At 39.8% G+C, this 24,412-nt stretch overlaps 1 long non-coding RNA gene across 1 annotated transcript; it reads left to right on the top strand.

The window, feature by feature from the left end:
- The first annotated feature begins 7,243 nt into the window (after positions 1-7,243).
- LOC116577939 lies at positions 7,244-18,197 on the top strand. The gene is made up of 3 exons (XR_004280680.1): positions 7,244-7,256; positions 10,649-10,656; positions 18,038-18,197. It is a non-coding gene; the product is annotated as an uncharacterized LOC116577939 (long non-coding RNA).
- The last annotated feature ends 6,215 nt before the right edge of the window (positions 18,198-24,412 follow it).

Here is a 24,412-nt window from a genome sequence, read left to right as displayed (position 1 = left end):
GCAAAAATACTCAGGTCAGCTTCCTGCCTCCTGAACCCATTCATCGGAATTAAGCCATTTAAACTCACTTGGTTTTTCTACCGTTTATGCTGGAAAAGTCACAGGACAGATTCTCTCCACACTTCCCATATTCATTGTCTCCTTCAGCTGACAGTCTCGAGTCTTTAAAAAAAAAAAAATTGCAAAAGATCCATAATATGAGATGTACTAGTTGTCATTGGTGGCCTGGGCTTGGAGTCCGTATGTCTTGCAGCTGCCATCTTTCCTGTCCCAGGAACTGTTTCCATCCACATGACTGGCACAGCCAGCGCTCACTGTGGCTCTTTTTATATCTTCTTCTTCTTCCCTCACATAGCAGGCCATTAACTATATCTTTTTGACTTCCATTGTGTGTCATGGTTCTTCCCTCTTCCTTTCAGTGAATCTGCATCATAGATGAATGCGCCTCAGGCTGTGGGTTCCAGGTCATTGCTTGAAGGGTTTCTGGTTAAGGATGTATATGATTTGCTGCCCAAACTTCAGGCTGCCTGTTTTGTAATCCTGCTTCTTCTAAGTAATCAACTGAGTTCTAAATAGTTAAGATTATACATATTTAATGTAATAATGCTGAGGTTTAGAAACAGCACTGCTGACATTCTGCATTGGATAATTCTTTTTTGGGGAAGTGGACCTGTCCCATGCATTGCAGACAATGCTCCTGGTACCCACCCCATAGCTGTGACAACCAAAAATGTTGCCAAACACCCCCAAATGTCCCCCAGGGAACAAAATCGCTCCCAACTAAGAATCACTGAACTAGATGATATCCTATACTACTGTGGGCATGAGTTATAGTCCTTTCTTAACTAGTCGTTTGGCAATTTTAGTGGTTACCTGCTCCTCCATTTATCAGCTACACGAACTGGATAAATTTCTTATGCTCTCCATGCCTCAGTTTACTTATATATAAAATAGGATTTTACAGGCCTCATCTTATACAAGATACTATTGTGATGGGAATACATGCAAAGATTTTTGGAATTGTCTTGAACGTGGAAAGCCAGCAATGCATATTGGCCAAGATTAAGTTGGTTTAGTATGCCAATGGCTGCTTTCACAAAGAGGGAGTTTTTTTTTTCCAATTTATTTTTTTTTTTTTCAGTGTTCCAGCATTCCTTGTTTATGCACCACACCCAGTGCTCCATGCAATCCGTGCCCCTCCATACTACCCACCACCAGGTTCACCCAACCTCCCACCTCCCTTCCCTCCAAAACCTTCAGTTTTTATCTCAGAGTCTCTCATGGTTTGTCTCCCCCTCCAATTTCCCCCAACTCACTTCTAAGCTCCATCTCCCCATGTCCACAAAGAGGGAGACTTTGAGACAGACCCTAGAAAGCATTCACAACACAGAAGAGATCTGAGAACACACTATAGACCTGTAGAACAGGAACGTTTCTATCCCTGTGCGTTGACAGTCTGAGGGGTTCCCCTCTTTCACTACCTGCTGTGTCATCACATTTAATCCCCCACTATCTCCCTGAGGTAGAACTGTGCCCATTTTGCAGGTGAGAAGTCATGCTGAGAGAACTCAAGAAAAAAGTCTAGGGTCTCACAGATATAGAATCTGTGTACAAGGCCAAATTGTCCTAGAATTTAGAATAATTTGGAATCATGCTTGGTGCTTTTCTCTACCTCATACTGTTTCCTGAGGGAACTGGCCCACCCAGTGGAATGAGAGGCCACACATGAAGAAACGTTCTACTCCATCTACACAGGGCGTGGTCATTGTTCCCATCTCCCCACCATGGATCTGCTGGCTCAGGGGAGGTATTTCTATTGCCCACTTGCTCTCCACTCACATGATAAATGTTGTCCATAGCCTTGATGAGAACGATTGGAAGATGAATGAATATATGTGGACAGCATTGCCTAATGGTTGAAATGTACCTTAGGACTTCAGATGACTTCAGATTATGCCAACCCTTAAAAAAAGGATTTTAGTAGGGCTATTTTTATTTTAACATGCAATAGAGGAAAGACAAAAGTCCTTAAGCACAGGGTTTCACAAATATGAATCCGAATTAATCACTAAGGTGTATTGAGTATTCAGAAGCATCAAACACTATTCACTGTTTTACTTTATCTGCTTTAATCTTCACCACAAACCTGCGACATAGCCTTTTCTCCATGTTAGTGATGAGGACCCCAAGGCAGAGAGTGAGCTTTTCCCAAGAGTCCCACAGTTAATGATCTCTAGGCCAGGAGTTGAGCTGAAGCAATGAGATTCCAGAGCCCATCTTCCCAACTTGAACACGAAATAAAATCTGGTGTTAAGAAGGCACAGCCAGAGGCCCCTGAGCCTGATTCCTTAGCTTAAACTAGGGAAAAGGAAAATGTAGTGAGCACTGGAGGGGAGGGAATCGGCCATAAGGGAGCCCAGGGAGAGAAAGTCATTCCTCAAAGGCACTTGGACTCTGGGCTCCAGCCCAAGAGCTTCAGCCAAAACAGGAGCCAAGGTCTTCTGACCCCCGTCGCAGGCTCCGTTTTGCCGGGGTTATTTCAGTGCCGGCTACTGCAAGGTCAGGAGCATACCCAGTTGGCAATAAGTCTCCAAGTGCCCTCAGCAGGGATTCTTATACCAGTTACCAGCTTTTTCATACACTAGTCACCAGCTTTTTCAATGCAGACTTTGTGCCCAGGAGGTTGTGTCCGAGAGGCAACTTCTGTTTTAAGCTCCCTTTGCGGATGACACGCTAACGGTGTGGTGCTGAAGGAAATCTCTCCGCAAGGTGACAGACAGGAAGGAAACTTCATTTCAACTAGCGTGTCCAACCTTGCTCACAAAAGTCTCGACAATTGGCATCTGCTTATGCTGTTCACTTTCTTCCTGAAATAGGCTTTTTAATCATCGCTTATCACATTTCCAATTACTTTTTTTTTTGACTTGAATAATTATAGCTCCAGACTATGGGTTTGGGGCCACAGCTCCCAGGCATTTTGCTAACTCTACTGATAAAGACGAGATTATGAACTTTCTCACATGACATGGCCTGCCAATCAGCCTCACACAGCAGAATTTCATTCTAGTACCCCTCCTGATCTTTGCTGCATTTCAAAATAACTTGTTAATAGTCTTGTCATTCTAATTAAGCTAAAATTGCACACTGTGAAATGTTTGCTCTCTTTCACTCAGTATGCAGGCGTGCCTGTGTGTGTGCCACATACATGCACATACTCATACAAACACACATGGTCCTTAAAAATCACTTCTGTAGGGGTACCTCGGTCATTAAGTGTCCGCCTTCAGCTCAAGTCAGGATCCCAGGGTCCTGGGATAGAGCCCCACATCAGGCTCCCTGCTCAGTAGGAAGCCTGCTTCTCCCTCTCCCACTCCCCCTGCTAGTGTTCCCTTTTTGTCTGCATCTCTCTCTGTCAAACAAATAAATAAAATCTTAAAAAAAAAAATCACTTTTGTATGCAGTCACTCAGTAAGCAACAGCATAACTATAGCCTGTATGCCATCGGGTCATCAAAAAGATGAAATACCTTTGAATTTTCATGTTTTGTCTAACCCTTCATAACAAAATCATCAAAATCAGGACCTCTAGAGCCAGACCCTTTTGGTTCAAATCCCAGTTCTGCCACCAACTACCTATGTGACTTTGTGCAAGCTTCTTAACCGTTTTACTCCTTTGGCTTCTAATGCATAAAAAGGGAGGCGGGGAGAGTGTTGGACCTACCTAGAATGGTAAGAACTGCTACAAGAACAGAATTCCTATTTTAAAAGGAGTTAGAACAGAGATTGGTGCACATAAGCACTAGTTGTTAGGATGATAATGGTCATTTTTTTCCATCCTACTCGAAAATGAAGCTCTGTTGTAATATTTTGCAGACATAAGTGTTCCCCAAATTTGGGGGCAAAATAGACTATTGAGGAAAATGAGCCTATCTGTGAGCAGACCACCCCATATCCTGGAAGGGACTGTTTTCACTCAGTGTGCCTGTCATGACTATGGTGGTAAATGCAGGGCTCTGGGAGACAGGCAACCTTGGGCTTGAGTCTTGCTTCCCACCCATACTCTCTTCTTCCATGACTTTAGTCTCTCGCCATTATGCCTCACCTGAAACCTCTCCCTGTCCTACCTACATTATGAAGCTGGAGAAAAATCAAATGACGCACTAAATAAAAATGCCTGGGAAAAGTTCTAGATATCATTGATGCAAGATAGAATGTATTTTGTTTGGGGGAGTGGGCAATGGATAGATATGCTGAAACTTGGCTGGAACATGAGCTTCTCATTCATTAATAACATAATATATGTATATGGTAATCATCCTGGCAACCCTATGGGGTAGAGATTACTTTCTCCATTTTGCAGTTAAGGAAATTAAAATAAGTGTCTTATGCCAGTTTATAGTGTGCACCAGGATCTCTCAGTATAATTCATTCACTCCTCCAAGCTGTTGCGTCCATATTTCTTTCCTTCCTTCAGCATACGTTTATTGAATGCAAGGTGGTGTACCACCCAAGGTCTACCTGCACCTTGAAAACAGGAACTAAGTGTTACCCAGTATTTTATATGGGAAGTTAGCACAGAGTGGAGCACGTAACAGTTGTCCTCTGAGGGAAGAAAAAAGGCTCTTGACCTTGAGAATACCTAGAGGAATGATATAGCCTGACGCCAAAAATGCCTAGGTTCTGCAGAAAAATTCCAGTGAGTACCTGACTGCTGTCCCATACCTGCCCCTGTGGAAGTTATGTTCCTGCCACCATGGTTACCCCTGACAGGATGGCCTTGTTCTGTCAATTTCCCCTAGAACTCTCTCCCATGGAACTTAATGTTTGTTCCCTAGGGCTTCTGTAATTTAATTAATCCTAGTATAAATTATGACTATCTGAGCCAACAGAAATTTATCCTTTCACAGTTCTGGAGTCTAGAAGTCCCAAAATCAAGGTGTCAGCAGGACTTTATTCCCTCTGAAGTCTCCAGGGAATCGTCGGGACTAGATCTTGATGTGTCCAGATCCCATTGGCTCCAGGCATTTCTTGGCAGTTCTTGGCATCTAGCCACAACCCTCCAATCTCCACCTCCATCTTCACATTACCTTCTTCTTTTCTTCTGTGTCTTACAGGGATATTTGTCTTTCGAGTTAGGGCCCAGCTGGATGACCCAGGATGATCGCATCTCAAGATTCTTAACTAAATCCCTTCTGCAAAGACCATTTCTCCCAATAAGGTCACACTCACAGGTCTGAGGATCAGGACATGGATATAACTTTTGGGGAGGGGACCATCATTCAACCCAATACAGAGTGTTAGCCAATTCCTCTGGTATAAATTCTTTCAAGATGAAATGATCGCAAGTCTGAGACTCTGTCCTTTGGTCATTTGAGGCATCTGCAAAGAGGGCTATGACTTTGAAGATTTTATTGGGTTTCATTTTCTATCTTAACACACACACACACCAAATGGTATGTCTATACTGTACAAATATCATTTAAAGATTACCATTTATGTCAAAAATTTCATGTTCTTTTTGTATACCTATCATTTTTCCAGCAGCATATGTCCTCCAGAAATATGAGAATGCGATGAAGCTGGCATGTCTTTTCCCACCCACTACACCTTCCTTGGATGCCATCCTGTGTTTAACAGCTCCTGATACCATGTCGGGAGCAGTTCATGGTACTCCAACAATATTAGGGAATTTCACACCAGTACCAAGCTTAGCAATAAACTATGACTATGTGAAAATATCCATGTGCCTTATTCCAGTGTCCCATCTCATTCTTTTGGAACCCAGGAAGGGTGAGAATGATAAGTTAGGTTCTAGTCTACGTTCTATTTCTCAATCCCTTAGTTCCATGACCTTGGGGATTGTAGTCATCATTCTAACATAGCAAATGACTGTAAAACCTAAAAAGCAACAATTTTATCTTCCTCAAATTTTGTGAGTCAGGAATTTGGGAAAGGCTTGGGCTGTACAGATCACTTGGGGGTCTCTTCTGCTATTGAACTTCCATATTGACTGGGGTTAGAATCATCTAATGACTCTGCTGAGCTAGATGACCAAGATGCCACACTTGGCAGTTCATACTGGCTGTTGGCTGGGAGCTCAGTTGGGACAATCACCTAGAACACCTACACATGGCTTTTCCAGCTGGTAGTGTCAGAGGACTAGAGTTCTTAATGGCAGCTGGCTTCCTCTAGGCAGGTGTGCCAAGAGAACCAGGCAGAAACTGCATGGACATTTATGACATTTTCTTGGAGGTCTTAGAACATCACTTCTCCCACACTCTTGAACCAAACAGTTGTAAGTCACTCAAATTCACAACAAGGACACAGGGCCTTGGATCTCCCAATGGGAGAACTGATGAAGACTTTGAGGCAATGCCTAAAAACTGCCACAGGTACTTTGCAGTATGTGGGTCCCAGTCTCTCATCTTTAAAATGGAACTATATTCTCTCTAAGACTCCCCTAATACTTAGAGCCTATGAAGTACTTTCCTTTCATTATCTTAATGTGCTCACATTAATATTTATTTTTTAATTAAATATTTTACTTATTTATTTGACAGAGAGAGAGAAGGAGCACAAGCAAGGGGAGCTACAGGCAGAAGGAGAGGAAGGAGCATGTTCCCCACTGAGCAAGGAGCACGACATGGGGCTTGATCCCAAGACTCTGGGATCATGAACTGAGCCGAAGGCAAACGCTTAACCCACTGAGCCACCCAGGTGTCCCTAATATTTATTTCATTTCCTTTCTTTTCTATTACAAAACAACCATATTACAGAAAATTGGGGGGCGGGGGCGGCGAGGAGAGAGAAGATCCCATAAACTCCTTAGACTTGTAGGAATTTTTAGAGTTGTTTTCTGTGTGTGTGTTTTTGTGTCTGTGTGTGAGTGTGATAAACTCACCAGTTCACCATTTTGGAATCTTTTTCTCAGAATTAAACCAGGAGGACATTCTGGAATCCTACTTTAAAAAGAAACCACTTACCATTGTAACTAAACATGCTATGTAGCAGTAAAAATTAATATCCTAGTTCAATTATAATGGTTATTAACCTCAGATTACAAACTCAGGCATGTAAGAAATGTCACATGTCTTGTTTTTCTATAAATCTACTTAATTTTGATTCTGAGCCCCTATCCTGCTGGACTGGTGGGAAATTCAGCCTTTATTTTGGTGGGTTCTTGCCATGCTAACCTCTTGAAGTTTTACCATTGTTTTGGGTTTCCTGCAGTAAGAACAAGGAGCAACATGTGGGACAGTTCTGGTTCCCTGATTTTCCCCTGGTGTGCCCGCTATCCCACTTGCGGGCTTTGTTCAGGTCTGCCTCCTCTCCAGTCCCTTGCCTTGCTGGGGACTTGGTATTTTTCTTGGGAGAAATTGGGTACCACGGCTCCAGATTTGCTCTCTGGTGCACCTGGACTACTCCCGTAAAACCTATCATTATCCTCAAGTCCCTACCCAGGAGCAATATTTACAGTCACAGTCTATGAAGTGTGACATTTAATTATATATGAATTAATCATCCTTGGAATATTTATTGAGATTGGAGCAGCCATCTATCTGAGGAATGTCTATAAAAGTTATTTTATATAATATATGTATCTCAAATGTATGTGCTGAAGTATTGGAAAGTAAAGTGCAGACTACAATTCACTATCTGAGGTTCTTTGTGGGTAATTCCCTTTCAATTTCCCAGGGCACTCAGGAGCCCTTCAAGTCAGAGCGTGGAACTTTATACCTAGAAATATAATGGTGGTGGTATTTAGCTGAAATCCTTCCAGCTTCTCAGCCTCCACACTTGAACTTGTTTGGGACTGAATGGAATCAGCTGAAAATCTTCCAAAACCAGGAAGCAGTATATTTTCTTCAGCTTTTCCTGGTTGGGGGTAGTAGACCCTATTTCTGAAACAGAACTGGTTTTGCTGGAATGCCTCTTCACTCTACCTCCCCTTTGGACTATGCCGAGTCATGATGACTGGAAGGAAAGTCTCTGCCATTGGCACAGAACAGGACAGGAAAAAAGCTGTTAATGTAAGCAATACCTTGTGGTTTTGTTTTATGAGACAAGTATTTTGTTAACAATAAAGATACTGTGTTAGGAAATTAAATCATTCATACACTAGCACTGTGTAAAGATATTAAATCATTCACAAGTTATAAATCTTCAGTAATTGATACTAAATGTGATTTCTTAAAATGCTAATACTCAGTTTAAATTCAAACATTGAACATTCAAAAATTTAACAGTTAATATTATGAAAGTGATTGTGTAAATTACAGTCAGAGGATAATCATGTAGACAAGTTCTGTAGACTGCTATGTATAACCTAATATGAAGTTGAGAAGAATCATGAAAACAAACAACTTTTTTTTAAAAAAAAGATTTTATTTACTTATTTATTTGACAGAAAGAGAGTGAGAGAGCACAAGCAGGGGGAGCAGCAGAGGGAGAGGGAGAAGCAGACTCTCTGCTGAGTTAGGAGTCAGCCTTGAGGCTGGATCCCAGGACCCCAGAATCATGACCTGAGCTGAAGGCAGATCCTTAACTGACCAAGCCACCTAGAAACCCCCAAACAAACAACTTTTATCCCGTTTTAATATTTTTTGTCTTCCACATATATCTATGCTCATTAATTTATCATTCTCGCATTGTTATCTGTTAAATTATTTATTTTCCGTTTTCCACCAGTAGGAATATTGGCTTGATGAACATCTTTACATACATTAACATTTATATATTTTTCATTTCCTTAAGATAAATTACAAAAAGTTGTGAATGTTTTCATGGTTCTTGTCATCTCTGTCCAAATTATTTCCCAGAATAATTGTGTCTATACATGAGAACACCAGCACTTTCACCAGCTTTACAGATTATCCCTTTTTTTAAAATTTAATATTCTGGGATTAAACATCACTGTTGTTATTATTTTTCTTCCATAAAATGTTGAACTTTTTTCATGTTTGTTTAGAGATTGTAGTTTTATTCCTGAGAAATATCTGTCATGTCCTTTACATATTTATCTATTAGAGCTAAATGATCTTATAAGTTATAATAGTTGTCACACTTTCCCTGCTTTTATCTCCCTTTTCATTTTGATAATGTGTATTTAATATAGCCAAAATTTAAAATATGTATGGAACTAAATCCTCACTCTCTTTTCTTATGAATTCTCTAGCATTCAAATTTAGAAAATAACTGTCTTTCCAAAAATCCAAACAAATACTCCCAATGCTCTTTCTTAAAGATTTTCTGTGACACTCTTTTTTAATAATTATTTATTTACTCTAGTATGTAGTTAGGTGTATGGCATGGGCTTGAGGGAAGATCATTTATATTTTTCTAATTGCCAGATAGATATCCCAACATCATGTAATGTGGGGTGAGGATAAGGAACTCATTAATGATTAATTTGTATTATTTCCTTCAGGACACAGTAGATTTGTCCTTGCAATAGAAACTACTTCTGGAATATTTTGCTTCATTATCCACATTTCAGTGCAAGGCAGCTATAGATAATGTCACTTCTAATCAGTGTTTCTACTTTTCAATTCTTGGAGTTTTCTTGAACACTATGGCTTTCTATTTGTTGTTGTTGTTCATGCTTTTTTTGGTTTTCATTCATTTTTTATTAGGAAAAAAAATATTTAGCACATACCCAGGCCTATACCATACATCTAGACTTCATAAATGTACTTTGTCATATTTGATGCAGAATTTAACCTTTCATTTAGGAAGAAACAAAATATTATAAATATTTCACTACCATTTGGGTAACTATCCTTAGTTCCTAATTCCTGTTCCTATTGAGCTTCCCAGACCCCATTCCTGTTATGGATTAAACGTGGATCCTTCCATCAATGTGTGTATCTACAATCTGCAGTGTTATCCTCTGTGTACACTTTTTCTTTTAATTTCTGTAAGTGTAACTCTATACGTATTGTTCTACCACCTTTTCCTTTACTTATGATTATGTTTTTGAAATCCATCTATGTTGATACATATCTTATTCATTTTAACAGCCATGTAGTGTCTAAACACATGTTAAACTAATCAAACAAAGATGCCAGTAGAATGAGGTGGCTCAGATGCCTTGGTAGCCTAGTAAGCAAACCAAAACTCAACCCAGGGTTAATTTCTATGAAAGCCTAAGAAGAACAACCAATCACAAACAGCAAACTAGTCTTTCCCAAATAATGCAATCACTGAAGTTATAGCAAATCAAATAATTTCTTTGCTCTGCTTCGTGTCTTCTCTACCTCCAGCTCCTGTTGGTAGAATACTCCTAACAACTTGTTGTTTTGTGCTGCCCAGTTCAAAATGATAGTTGTTCAAATAAACTTCAAAATTTTAATATGCTTTAGTTTAGCTTTTAATACACATAAATATACCACAGTCTTTTCGTTTGCTTTGCTCCAAGACACTGGGGTTGTTTCGATTTTTGTTTAAACAATTGCAAAGTGCTAAGTGGACAATATTGATCTATTTTATTAGAAAAGGAAATGATATCAAATTTAATTAAAAGAAGTCAAACAATTTAGATTATAAAATTCATCAGAAAGTATACATCATCAGAAAGTATACAGACTGAGCATAACTAGCAAAGAGATAGGATATGGAGAAATTAAATAATTATTACCTCCTCCCCAAAGTGAGAAAAGTTCTGCCAGTTTAAATTCTAACAAAATGGGTGCAGGATCTGTATGCTAACAACTATAACAAACTAATAAAAGGAATATAAAAGACTGTTGAAGAGGAAAACATTTTACTCTGTCGTTCAAGGTTCTTCTAGTAGGTCTAAAAATCAAATGGACATGAGACAGATTAACAGGTGAAAATCAAGCAAAATCAAATAACATGTATGTCTCCCGTATACATGGAAAAGACCTAGGAAAACTGAGTAACTCCCCAAAATGGCTGAAACAATCATCTTAAATACCATCTCTAGCTAAAGACAAAAGCTGGTGTTGGGGATGCAGAGTCAGCTATGGAAAGTCACCAAGAAAAGCAAGGCAAACACAGGGAAGGCTGTTATGTAGATCAAGTCCTTGCCTTCTCCAGAGATAAAGGTTTTGAGATTGAAAGTCATCTCGCTCTTCCTGGTACAGAGGGAGACAGGCTTACCCAGTTTAGGTGCACCCGGGTGGCTCAGTCAGTTAAGCATCTGCCTTCGTCGGCTCAGGTCATGATCTCAGGGTCCTGGAATCGAGCCCCACTTTGGGCTCCCTGCTCAGTGGTGAGTCTGCTTCTCCCTCGTCTTCTGTCCCTTCCCTCCCACCTTGGAATCTCTCTCTCTTTCAAACAAATAAATGAAATATTAAAATAAAACTTAATATATCAAAGAGGCATACTTTAAAATGCAAAAATGTTTCCCACAAGACCAAAATAATTGGAACACTACACTGTGATCATGAATTGGAAGACTCTGTTGTTAAGACATCATTATCCCCAATTTGAATTGCAGATTTAACACAATCCCATAACAATCCTAGCCCCACACCTTCTTTTGTAAACATCAGCAGAAAGATTCTAAAATTTATATATAAATGCAAAGGAACTAGGACAACTCAAACAACTCTGAAAACAAACCAAGTTGAAGGGCAGACTATCTAGCTTGAAGACAGACTATAAAGCTATAGTTGTCAGAATCAGCAGCCCAGAAACAGACTATACAAATATAAGTAACTGATTCTTGATAATTAATGAGGGGATCTAGTAATATAAATAAAATCTATTGCCAACCCACAAAAATTTTTCCACAGAGGTAGAAAAGAAAAAAAGAACAGTTTTATTATTGAATAAGCATTAAATCAGAATATGAGGTACATCTAAGGAGATTACAAAGACAGAAAGAAATCAAAACATTTTATACAGCAAAGCAGATACAATCCATTACATACATGTTAATTTTATTTTCAAAAAGGAAAAATAAAGCTTCTCACATCTCTATACCAAACAGAAAGTTACAATTTAGAGTCAAACACTGAAGCTAAAACTCCCACAGAGGCAGAAAGACAAGGTCATGCTTCTTGATCTTTGCATTTCAAAGAGATGGCCCATCATTCTCAAGAAAGAAACCTCTGGAATGTAAAACTGGCAAGAGGCTCATTTAGCTCTTAAGAGGACTAAAATGCATTAAAAACAAACAAAGAGAGCATTTACATTTTCATATTTTCTAAAGGAAATGCTAATGGGAAAGGAGAGCAACAAGTTCTCTTCCTCTTTTGGTATGAAGGAGAATTTATTTAAATATTTTTTAAAATATTTTATTTATTTACTTGAGAGAGAGAGAAAGAGAGAGCATGAGAAGTGGGAGGGTCAGAGGGAGAAGCAGACTCCCTGCTCAGCAGGTAGTCCAATGCGGGACTCAATCCCTGGACTCCAGGATCATGACCTGAGCCGAAGGCTGTCTCTTAACCAACTGAGCCACCCAGGCATCCCGAGAATTTATTTATATTTTTATTTGCCCTAACACAGTGTACAAAGTCAATTCAGTGGAGAAATGACAGTCCTTTCAACAACTGGTGTTAGAGAAACTGGGAGTAATTATGTAACGTAAATGAACCTCAATATACACGATACACTTTATACAAAAATTAACACAAAATGGATCATAAATATAAATGTGAAATTGTAAAACTTCTAGTAGAACACAGTAGAAAAATCTGGGTGACTTTAGGTTCGAGAATGAGTTTCTTTAAAAGTGACACCAAAGGCATGACCCATAGAAGAAAAATTGACAAACTTCCTTTGGTCACAATTTAAACTTCTGTTTTATGGAAGAATTGGTAAGGGAATGAAAGATAAGTCAAGCATTGGAAGAAAATATACTTTTTAAAGATTTTATTTATTCATTTATTTGAGAGAGAGAGAAAGAGAGAGCACAAGTGCAGGGGAAGCAGAAAGAGAGGGAGAAGGAAACTCCAGCCACTGCATTCAGCACAGAGCCTGACTCAGGGCTCAGTCTCAGGCCCCTGGGATCATGACCCAAGCAGAAACCAAGTTGGGCGCTCAACTGACTGAGCCACCCAGAGACCCCTGGAAAAAAAAATTTATTTTTAAAATCATATAATCATATTTTTTAAAGAGTACTTGTATTCAGAACATACAAAGAGCACTTAACACTCAACAGTAAGAAAACAAACAAAAGCCTGCTCTAAAAAATGGGCAAAAAACTGAACAGCAAATTCACCAAATAAAATAGAGGGATGACAAACAAGTATATACAAAAGCTTAACTTATGAATCATTAGGGAAATGCAAATCAAAAACACAAAGACACATGACTATACAAGCACCAGAATGGCTAATTGAAAAGATCAGAATATGTCACCCTAAAATATGCCACTTTGACATCAGGGTAATTTTGAGCTGAAAGCAATTAAGAAATAGCAAACCCAGGAGGATCTCTCTACCCTTTTCCTTTCTGCCAGAAGCAGTGCATGATTTTCCCTTTTGTAAAGGAAATAGATCACCTGAAATGACTTGTGCTGTGTAACAAAACTTACTGAACAATCCTTATTTACGTATATTTCCTAGTCACCTTCCCACCAGTTACCTTCCTCCCCAAAGAGTCCAAACTCTCTTTTCTTTTGTCTAATCTGTCCCCACAATTTATCACCCTTTGATACATAGGCCCCTGGGTCTAACAGCCTCTTTGGGTTTTTACTTCTTTTCTATGAAGTCCTCACAAGCAGGCAAAATAAACCTTTCTCCTGTTAATCTGCCTTTTTTTTTTCCCCAATTAATTCACAGGTTCCCATACTGAACACAAGAGGATAAGGGAAACTTTTTTACCTCTCCCTATACACACACAAAAGCCAAACTCACTAAGTGCTAGTGAGAATATTGAGCAACAAAAAAAGTTGCATACATTGCTAATGGGATGTGAAGTGGTATAGTCATTTTAGACAACAATTTAGAAGTTTCTTGTAAAGCTAAATATATACTTAGTGTATTACCTAGTAATCCCCTCTAAGCATTTACTTGAGAGAACTGAAAATTTATGCTCACACAAAAGCCTGTATACAAATACTTATAGAAGCTTATTTGTAATTGACCCCAAGTGGAAATGTTGTGCCCAAATCCCGAGACCCCCAAAGACGACCACCAGAGTCCAGAGTCAAAGCCAAACAGCAAGGGTCGTTTATTACGAGTTCGAACCCGGACGTCCGCGCACTCGTTGCCGGTGACGCTAAGAGGTCCTGAGCTCAGGATCACAGCACTTTTTATACTCTATTTTGGGGAGGCAGGGACTTAGCATACATCATAGTATTTCATAACAAATCACTACATACAGCGGGAAAATCAAACAGCAACTCTATAATATGACTGTGCGCTACAGAGCAGAAAAAGCTGAGAATAGATTATTGGTTAGATCAAAGGGCTGTCATTCTTTAAACTGCTTAGTTGGCGCTGCTAGGGTACGTGCCCTCTCAGAATTGGCCGGGGTCTCCCTGTCAAGCCGCGGGGAGCCAGATGGTTATTATCTCCCATATCCAAAGCTGGGTGGGGGGTCCGGGGGCAGTCACTTTTTCACATCCAATTCTGAGTGGGGGTTTCTCTGGCGCCAGATGGCTGTTATCTCTCCGCCCAGAGCCGGGTGCGGGTCTGGGAGCGGCCATTCTGCTAGGTTCGATTCTGGGCGGGGGTTGTGTGGTTACAGAGGGCCTCCAGAAAGTTTACTGGTAATTTTCCATCTCCTCATGGGTTAGCAAGCGAAGGTACAGAAGCAGAAATAGCGGTTATGGTTATAATTTAGGCATCTCAGAAATAACCTAGATATCTTTCAACAGATAAATGCATCAACCAACTATGGTACCTGCATCCAAAGGATTACTATTCAGCAATAAAAATTCATGAACTATTGGTTAATGTAACAATGTGGGTGAATCTGAAGTACATTTCACCAAATGAAAGTTGCTAGACTCTGCACGTGACATTCATATGATTCCATTCATACAACATTATGGAAAAGAGAATAATATAAGATCCTTGGTTGCCAAGATTTGAAGATAGAGGAACTGATGACAAAGGGACCACATAAGGAAACTTTTAGGGTGATAGAACTCTTCTCTACTACAGTTTCAGATACCCGACATACACATTTTTTCAAAAGCCACAGAAAAGTACACCACAAAGAGTGAAATTTATTATATGCAAGTTTTAAAAATTCAAGTAGGATGACAGGACAATATTAAAGAAAAAACAATTCTGGCCCTTGTTAACATGGTAAGGAAGACTTTATTCAAGACTATGGCAATAAAAATATTCAAAAGGGGAGCGATTAAGCTCAAATTTGAATTCAAAGACAGCTGTGCATTTACAGCCAATGAGCAGAGTGAGAGGAGTCAGTTCGTAGGAAGTTACTGAGAAAATCAAGGGTAGCAGCGTTCTTGCCTAGCTAACTTGGCAAAATTCGTGCTAATGGCAAGTCAAGTTAGACATCAAAGGTGGGGAATGGAGAACTTGGTCATAGCAAGTCAAGGGATTCTCTGTGAACTACTTAGTGGGATTCTTACTGAAACTAGTCTTGATAAGAATAAACATAGAAGTCCAAAGTCAAAGCCTAGTAGAGAAGAAGGCTCAGAAGGGTCTATCTAAAGTCTACGTGGAAAGAGATTCTTTGCCAGCAACCAGACGAGAACGTACACTAGGAGAAATAAACCTAGTAGTGTTGCAAATATGTGACAACTTCACTGAAGGGGATGGGGGAAAAGGTACTAACCTAAGTGACTTTGGAGAATACATTTTTGGCTGGATAATGTAAAGCTAAGGGGGAAAAGAGCTATTCATAAATACCATACTCTAGTTGGTAAATTTGTTTCTTTCAGGGGCACTGTAATGCAGGTTAACAATTCTGAAATTAATTTATGTGTATAATACATTTGAACAAATAAGCAAATATAACTAAAGAGAGCCAGATTTCTTACTGTTAGAGAAAAAGTTATACACAAGCAGTGCAGGGAATGCTAGAAAGAATCCTATAGTTTTGGATTAGAAATGGTGATATCAGTGTGAATTAATGTGAATTAATTAATGTGTATGATGTGAATTAATGTTCATACACATCATACACAATTGTATAATGCATTCACATTATATGTGTGTGTATAATATATGTAAATTGTGTGTGTGTGTGTGTGTGTGTGTGTGTGTGTGTGTACTTGGACTAGGGTATATGCATATATTTCCTAGCTCTGTCTTCTGAGATGTCCTAGGTGCAGTTAGAAACAGCACCCTTAGTGTCTACATATCGGCTTCTAATAGAAAGAACCAGGGCTCCATGGAGGAGTGGCTAACTCTAGAGCTGAGTAATGAAAGATGAGCCTAGAGTGTCTCTTTGTGCTGATGGGTAGGTAGAGCTTTCAAGAGAGAGCTAAGAACATATCAACAGGACAGAGGAACCAACCTATGAAAGATCCCAATGGTCAAAGTTGGGACAATTTGAGCACAAGATAAATAGCAGTGGTACTAGGTTATGACTAAGAGAATACAATGAATCTCTGTGAGTCCAGACTGTCATAGGTAAATGACTAAATAAATAAATGGGGTGGGAGGGAGACAAACCTTTCTTACAAAAGAATTCCACTTAATAAATATGGAAAATATGAAGGAAATAGAAAATCACAATTAGAACTCCCAAGTAGGGGCGCTTGGGTGGCTCAGTGGGTTAAGCCTCTGCCTTCAGCTCAGGTTATGACCTCAAGGTCCTGGAATCCAATGCCACATCGGGCTCTCTGCTTGGCAGGGAGCCTGCTTCTCCCTCTCTCTCTCTGCCTACTTGTGATCGTGATATCTCAGATAAATAAATAAAATCTTAAAAAAAAAAGAACTCCCAAGTAATAATTCTTAAAAGCAACAAGCACTGATGAATGATAAAATCAGTGTGTAAAACTTTAAGGAGAAACAGGATAGGTGCATAAACCTTAATGTATCTCCTCCCAAATATTTAGTAATTGCTATTGGTGGTTTTAACATATGTGTACAAATTCTTTGACATTCTTTTATCCAGAAAACAGTGTTTAATTCTCTTTCATTTGAGTGGGGCCTGGAGTAAGTAACTTACTTTTAAGGACTAGTATATGAAAAGGAAGAAAAGAGACAGTCTGCATTGGGAAAGCCTGGTAGACCCCACTGTAACCAAATAATCAAGGTTAATATTACTAGGAGTAAAACAGGGAACAATCCATATGTCTGAGTCTAGGACTAATTCTGTCCCATCAATGAAGCAAAGCCCTTCTGAGTATTCTACTCAGCGTCCTGTGAATCATAAGGTTTTCCAGTCTAGCTGATAGGAGGAGGCAGGCTCTGTAGGAGCCCTGAATACTGTTTCCTCTAGTCTCTTAAGACGGTCTTTCTCCATCGACAGGCAGTTTCTTTACATGCACATGCTGATCAGTCCTCTATCAAAATCCTCAAAGGAAAAATTTCATGGATCGTGGATCTCCAGAATTTTCTGAAGCTTTTTTCTTATCCTTGAACAACACAGGGATTAGGGCTGCTGAATCCTGTATAGTTGAAAATCCCTTTATTACTTCTGATTCCCAAATAACCTAATTATTAATAGCCTACTGTTGACCAGAAGTCTTACCCATAACATAGTCAACTAACCTATTTTGTATATGTTTTATAGACTGTATTCTTACAATAAAGTAAGCTGGAGAAAAGAAAATGTTAACAAAATCCCAAGAGAAAATAGGTTTACAGTACTGGACTGTAAAAAAAAACAAAACAAAAAAAGTCTGCATTTGAGCAGTGTTCCCAGTGGTCCCATGGATCTGCCTCTTGCTTCAACAGTCTTTGGACAATTGACTGATGAATGGATGAAGAAGATGTGGTGTGTGTGTGAGTGTATATATATATATATATATATATGGAATATTAATCAACCATCAAAAAAATGAAATCTTGCCATTTGTAATGATGTGGATAGAACTAGAGTGTATTATGCTAATCAGAATAAGGCAGTCAGAGAAAGACAAATACCATATGATCTCACTCATCTGTGGAATTTAAAAAAGAAAACAGATGAACATATAGGAAGGGGGAAAAAAAGGAGAGAGGGAAACAAACCATAAGAGACTCTTAACAATAGAGAACAAACTAGAGTTGATGGAGAGAGGTGAGTAGGCCAAATGGGTGAAGGGTATTATTAAGAGGGGCACTTGTGATGAGCACTGGTTTGGGTGCTGTCTGTAAGTGATGAATCACTGAATTCTATTCTAGAAACCAATATTACACTGGGTATCAACTCAAATTTAAATAAAAAAGGAAAAAAATTCCTCCTGTATCTTGAAAACAAATAAATATTCTAATATTTTCTTTTTAAAAAAATAGAAAACAGTGTTTAGACAGCACAGACCCTGGGACGCCCCTTCTTCCAGCACCTGACCACTCTCCAACCTCTCTTCCAGTCACAACCTCTGGGAACCACCATCTTCTGAGCCATCCTCTACCTTCTGGACCAGACAACGTCTGAAGCCCAGTGGCCCTGGAGGGGTCCCTCTCATGAGCCCCCGGTGTCAGAGCTTCTGTTGAGCCTCTCCCTGCAGCCACGAGGCAGCTATCTAACCACCCTGGAACCTTCTTCCAAGCCATGGACCAAACAGAAACAAAAAAAATTCTTTCAGGAAAAACAACAACAAAAAAAAACCCTGTAAGTGGACTCATATAATTCAAACCCACATTGCTCAACAGTCAGTTGTAGTCTTTCTACACCTTCTAGCTCCCCATCCCTCCCTTCTCCCAAATTGGCCTCCTTAACTAAGGAGTTAGATAACTGAGCTCCACCTGGGATCCCCTTACCTGGGCCACATTCTAAAAACTCACAGTAAGCTGAAGCAGTCTGTTGGTTGCCTGTTTCACAGGGATCCTATCCTCCATTGCTCATTCCAACATCTTCAAAACTGTTGTTTTGTACATTCCCTCTGATTGTTTTGTTGTTCCATACAGAAGAGATTTACTGAATCAGTGAGCCTGACGCTCCACTTCACCACTGAAACTGACTGGACTCAACTTCCCACCAAGTGGGAAACTGATCTGTTATCTAACTCAATCTGGAATATGCTTGACTTCTGTCATCCAGAGCAACTATGACCAAGTTGGTTTAATTTTCGGGATTTAATGGTGATGCTAGACAGAAAAGACAGAGAAGGGGTTTCAAGACAATTACTCTTCAAATTAAGGAAAGTGACCCATGCTCAAGCTCACGATGGGGTTCAAAGTCACCCACACATACATCTCCTGTCCTGAATTCAGCAAAACCTTTGATCAATATACATTGGATTTTTCTTATTTTGAAAATAAGAACCAAAGGCAATCCACGTAGGTAGGATGAGGCCCAAGACCGCAAGCCATTCAATTATCATTACAACCGACAACATCACACAACACTCGGCATGAAATTGGAGATAGGCCATAGCTGCACAAATGCCAGTCCTTGGTTTCTAATTGCCAGACACTTTTTAGAAGATGGTTTGGCACCAGGGCTGGTAACCCAGTTTTCCTTCAATCTTCACAAATAATGGCAGTTTGATCGTTAGCTTCTTCTTTCCATTTTCTCAGTTGTATCACATCACTCTTACTGCAAGCTACGTGCTTATCCAAAATCAGATTCACCTACTTGTCTGCCAAACGAGATCCCCTTCAAAATTCCCTGGCACTAAAAACCATTTTTTTTTCATCTTCCCAGAATTGAAGACTTGCATCAATCTCCACATATGTCTTCATTCATAATAGTGCAGCCTGACTTTGGCCCGTTAGGATAGTACAATCCACACACACACACATCACATACATTAAACTGCTGACTTGGAAAGGCAAAATTCAAATATCAGCTAGCATTCAGTCAGGAACATTGGTACCGATTTGATCTCATTTAAAAGTCAGGCCTTGACAGCTCTATCAGTTAACTCTCCTTCTTTTACATAGTTGGTGTCTGGGTTTTGTTATTTAGGCTTGACCTCTCCAGGATTTGATGCATGCTTTTCCCAAGGTGAAGAGGGTGTTGATGCTACCAAATCATTGCATTCCAGGTAAAATCTCCTATTCCCTTCCTGGCTTTAGAGAACCCAGTCCTGCTGCTAGCACATGATCAGCATCCTGGCCAAGTCAACCCCAGTCCTATAACCACATGCCTTCAACCTATAACCACAGAGAGATAGAGATACAGAGAGAGAGACTAGAGGTAGAACCTTTTCCTTAAATACGCTATTGAGATCTCATTTCCATGTTCCTATAACACTGACCTATACAAGTAGAAGATACTATTGCTACAGCATAAATATGCAGGATTAGGCACATGGTTGAACTGGCCACAGGAAGGATAGAACAGACCCAAGTGCCGCCTAATCTTCTTATGTGTAATTCCCAGGATCTGTTCTTCACCCTTGATTGTTCCCATAAGGAGATGTGATGCAGAAATTCCCACGTAGACTCTGGCATGTGGCTACAACTGTAATGGCCAAATCCAGAGCCTGCAGATAGTGGAGAATCCCAAACGGATTTTTCCAGTTCACACACTAAATTAAGAGGAACCCACGTGCTCTTGCTTGGCAGACAAGCAAGTCTCTACAATATGAATGTGAGACCTCCCTAAAAGCCATGCTAATTGGGTTGTGTAGTTCTTCCCTAGGGATGTGAGAATTACCAGATTAGATCCACAGACTCCAGAGCAACAGCCTGTAAACACTACATTGAGGTTGTTGGTCTCAGGTTAAGAAAGATCCTCTCTGGTGGAGAGGACAAGTAAACTCAAGTCTGGGAGGCCTTAGCTTAGGGAAACATGTGTTTGGGTTTTTGAACACTTGACCTAATCATTCAAGCAAAAATAAAACTCATGTTGATTTCAGGATGACATGAAAGACATATTCTTATACTTAGCATGGGTTCTTCAGTGGGACATTAGGGTCCTGTCCTAATGTCCTGCTCCCTAAAAGCAGGGAGATGAAGAGGTCATGAAGGGCCCTCAAAGCTTGCATTGCTTATCTCCTTCCTTACCCAGTCTGCTAGCAGTAGGGGACCCCACATGCAGAGAGCAGCTATGTTTCCATAATGGCAGCATAACAACCTTCTCACGCCTTGGTCTCCCGAAGAATATGATCTGCCTCAAGAAACCTTAAAGCTTTCAACTAACAGAATAAAAATGGTTTAGGGCTCACCATTCACTTGAGCGACAGTTTGTAATTCTTTATGTTGTACATTGTTATCAGCGATCAGGCATCATTGTGGAATATTGCAAATACAAGCTTCTGTTAGGCAATGTCAGTGAAATGTTAACCAAGCCATAACTTGTGATGCCCTAAGGTAGATGTGATTTAGTCTCACCCTGTCACAAGGAAATATTTAGAAATCAAAATTGTAAATTCTACTAATTCAGGTAAGAACATTGGTCTGAGATAAGTCTAAATTCATATTTAAGTGGAAACTCTGCTCTCTCTTTGCAGGAGCACACATACTAACATGAACACTTGACATTTTGGCTCGTAACTTGTGTTTTAAGATTAATGGTGACTTGAGAGTTTTCTCTTAGGCACAGGTTAGTTGTTTTACATTTATGTACCCAAATGTCCCTAAATAAAAACACTATCTCTGAAGGCACATTAAAGCCCTTCCCTGCCAACCATCCTTACTGCCACAATTATTTATTGAGCAATTACTATGTCCTAAGCCCCCTACGTATATCAGTCTGATTTTTAAAGTGCACAGAGATATATAATTACAAACCATACAGTTTAAGAAGATTGTAGTTTTTTTTATTTTTATATTGATGCAAAAAGGGAAGGCATCCTTAAGAAGCCGAGAATCAAGCTGAGATTTGTATTGTGTGAAGACATTTAGTTAGGAAAGGAGGGGAACAGCATTCTGGGAAGAGAAAGAAACATACAAAAATTTTGACATGTGGGGTAGCATTTTAGGAAAAGAAAGTACTACTTCCAAAAGTTTTGACATGCAGGATCTGGAAGGATACTGACTTTTCTGGCTCTCAGCAGGAGGGAGGTAACACAATATAAAGTTGAAACTGTATCTGAGTTGGAAGGAGGCAGAGCCTTGGCAGCCCGTTGGCATAATTTGATCTTTATCCAGAGAATTGAAATCACTTGCCTCCGTGTAGCTTAACCACCAGAACAGAGAACTAAGATGACTATCATCAACATGATTTAAATGTTCATTTTAGGAGATTCTCGCTCAGAAAGTTAAGGTCATAAATCAGTGAAACTTTACTGTTTGCTCTAGGAAATTCCTACCAACTAATTTATCTAGACAAACATTTGACTCATCTCTCCCATCATGACAAAATAGCGACCACCTGCAGAAACAGCTTGCTTATCACACTACAGTTTATTTATCAAGACTTACATCAAGACTCTTACCTTGCTGCGTCCACCAATCCTAAATTGTTCCATGATAAACTACGTCCCAATCAGTTTGCCTTGGAATACCTGCCTTAAGCCACCTGAGCACAGACCAGAAGCTGGTAAATATCCTCCTCCAACTTCCTCCTTCTGAAACACCATGAATACCCTTTCAAGGCAGGGTTTCCTGTACTCAGCAGAGCTAAGAAACTTAGCTTTGCTTGACCAACAGGTTTTCTGAAGGTCTTTTTGCAGAGTTGGCAATTGCCAATCCTGAGAGCAAACAAAATGAGAGATAGGATCAGTTTCATGTTCTAATCTGGTTGCAGTTTAGTTAAGTAGATCAGACAAAGCCCAGAGCCCATGTGTGGTTGCAGCAAGGTGGTTATTACTATAGTCCAGAGGAGACATGAAAGAAATTTGGAATTTGGACAAAACAATGAGATGGGATAAATGGGGGGGGGGGGTCAGAGACATATCTTGAAGGTATTCCCAACAAGGTCTGCTAATAGATTGGGCAGAGGAGGTGGGAGAGAGGGAGACAAGGTATCAGGCATGAATTACACATTTTGGTTTGTTACCCTAGATAGAAAGTGATGTCATTCGCTGAGATGGAACACAGGCAAAGAAACAGGTTTGAAAAGGAATGTAGGCTTGAGGTAGGAAATCATGAGTCAGTTTTGGCACGCTTAGTTTGAGTGAGACACTGAGGAGAGATATCAATTAGGCATCAGCACAGTGGTCCTGGATCTCACAAAGATCTGAAAACAAAGCAAGGACCAAATACTCAGAAAATATTTATTTTCACCTCAGCTGTGGTCCCTGTAAAATTTTCTTAGTATTTCTTAGTATTCCAAGCCAAAAGACCTTCTCTACAGCCCTCTAAGTTCAAAGGCAAGAAACAGACAGGAAAATTCCTATATTCTGATCTGAGAAAGGCACCAAGACAATATGATATAATTTTTGCCCTCTGAGACCAAGTTGGTTCTTGATGCTTTTGCTTGCCAAGTAGCTGTGGGATGCCAGGCCCAGTCAGATTGCTAGGACCCATCCAAGATGACTCTTTCCTGTCCGCTGTAGCTAGAGCAAAATGAAGAATGTTTATAGCCTGGGCTCTGGGGTGAGGTAGATTTATATTTGACTGTTGGATCGGCTACTCACTAGTTCGGTAATCTCAGGGAATTTTCTTACACTATTTGAGTCCAGGGTTCCTCACCTGAAAACGAGCCTAACAATAATTCCCACCATGATGACGTTTCATGAGGACCGTGTGATGTACTAGCTGGCATAGCCCTTGGCAGGTGGTATGGACTGAGCGAATGTTAGATATTGGTGAAATCATCCTTGGTTCTCCGCATGAGGGGTTTCTCAAACTTGTGGAATCTAGCCACAAGAAACACCACGCCTGTAGGACTAGGACATTAAAGAAACAGGACACCTGCGTTATTTTTTCTAATTTTTACATACACTCTTCTCTCTGCAAGCTTTTATTTTCAGGGTCTGGGTAACCAGTGCTTCATTTAACCAGTCTCATCTCAGTAAAGAAAGAAGTAGAAAACAGAATGGAAGATAGAGAGCACCCACTTTTCCCCACATGTGAACCCAATTGAGCCTGGGGTTGTCTTTCGTGCTGTTAGGTGATTTTTCTCTGGTCAAGTGTTCCTTAACTCCTATTTGAATGGGCTCCCTAAAGCTAGGAATTTCCTAAAAAGGAAGTCCTTTTATGCATCCAGTTGTATGAAGCGAGTGTAATCCAATTTTTCTTGAACTAAAACATACAAGATAAATCTAAGACAAATTTGAAAAAAAAAAATCTAACCATTTTATTTGTTGGAATGAGTCCCCACAAGATCAAGTTTACTCAAATGGTGTGTGATGGAAGTAGGGAGACATGAAATTGCTTCAGACTGGAATCAGGCCAATTCTAATTATGTTAGGTGAGTTCTGACCACTTTGGATTAAGAGCAATGAAGCCAGTCCTGCAGAGGTTAAATGGAATCTAAAAATTTAAAAAAAAAAAAAAAAAAAAAGGGTTTTCCAAGCTCAAAATTGGCTCTAATTG

The sequence above is a fragment of the Mustela erminea genome, chromosome 1 (genome assembly GCF_009829155.1).
Source record: "Mustela erminea isolate mMusErm1 chromosome 1, mMusErm1.Pri, whole genome shotgun sequence".
Classification (NCBI taxonomy): domain Eukaryota; kingdom Metazoa; phylum Chordata; class Mammalia; order Carnivora; family Mustelidae; genus Mustela; species Mustela erminea.
The sequence above is the reverse complement of the archived record's forward strand: the minus strand, read 5'-3'. Positions and strand labels throughout refer to the sequence as shown.